The 582-nt window shown below is 49.7% G+C and overlaps 1 protein-coding gene across 12 annotated transcripts in view; it reads left to right on the plus strand.

Annotated features, from left to right (window-relative positions):
• LOC106883309 (teneurin-m) overlaps nucleotides 1-582 on the plus strand; it is a 487,309-nt gene that overhangs the window by 299,037 nt on the left and 187,690 nt on the right. The gene's annotated exons all lie outside the window — the stretch shown is intronic.

A 582-nucleotide genomic window follows, 5' to 3' on the forward strand; every position in this document is an offset into this window, starting at 1 on the left:
AAACTAAATTTGTAGACTGGCACCCATGCCAACGTCTTCATTGAACACTAAACTTGGCTTGCGAAGACCTGTTGGGGCAAGCGAAAGTGAAATTGTGATGGCACCAGTACCAGTAACTCACTATGAGCACTGTCCGAGCGTGATCGTTGCCAGAGCACCAGCTGCCTGGCTTCATGCCGGTGGCATGTAAATAGCACTATTTGAGCGTGGCCGCTACCAACGTCGCCTTCCTGGCACTTGTGCCAGTGGCATGTGAAAAGACATTCGAGCAAGTTTGTTGCCAGTCCCGCTGGACTGGCTCCTGTGCAGGTGGCATGTAAAATACACCGTTTCGAGCGTGGCCGTTGCCAGTACCCCCTGACTGGCCTTCGTGCTGGTGGCACGTAAAAGCACCCAAAACACTCTATGAGTGGTTGGCGTTAGGAAGGGCATCCAGCTGTAGAAACTTTGCCAAATCAGATTGGAGCCTGGTGTAGCCATCTGGTTTTCACCAGTCAAATCGTCCAACCCATACTAGCATGTAAAGCGGACGTTAAACGATGATGATTATGATGATGATACATGTATATATACATACACACA

The sequence above is a fragment of the Octopus bimaculoides genome, chromosome 7 (assembly GCF_001194135.2).
Source record: "Octopus bimaculoides isolate UCB-OBI-ISO-001 chromosome 7, ASM119413v2, whole genome shotgun sequence".
Taxonomy (NCBI): Eukaryota; Metazoa; Mollusca; class Cephalopoda; order Octopoda; family Octopodidae; genus Octopus; species Octopus bimaculoides.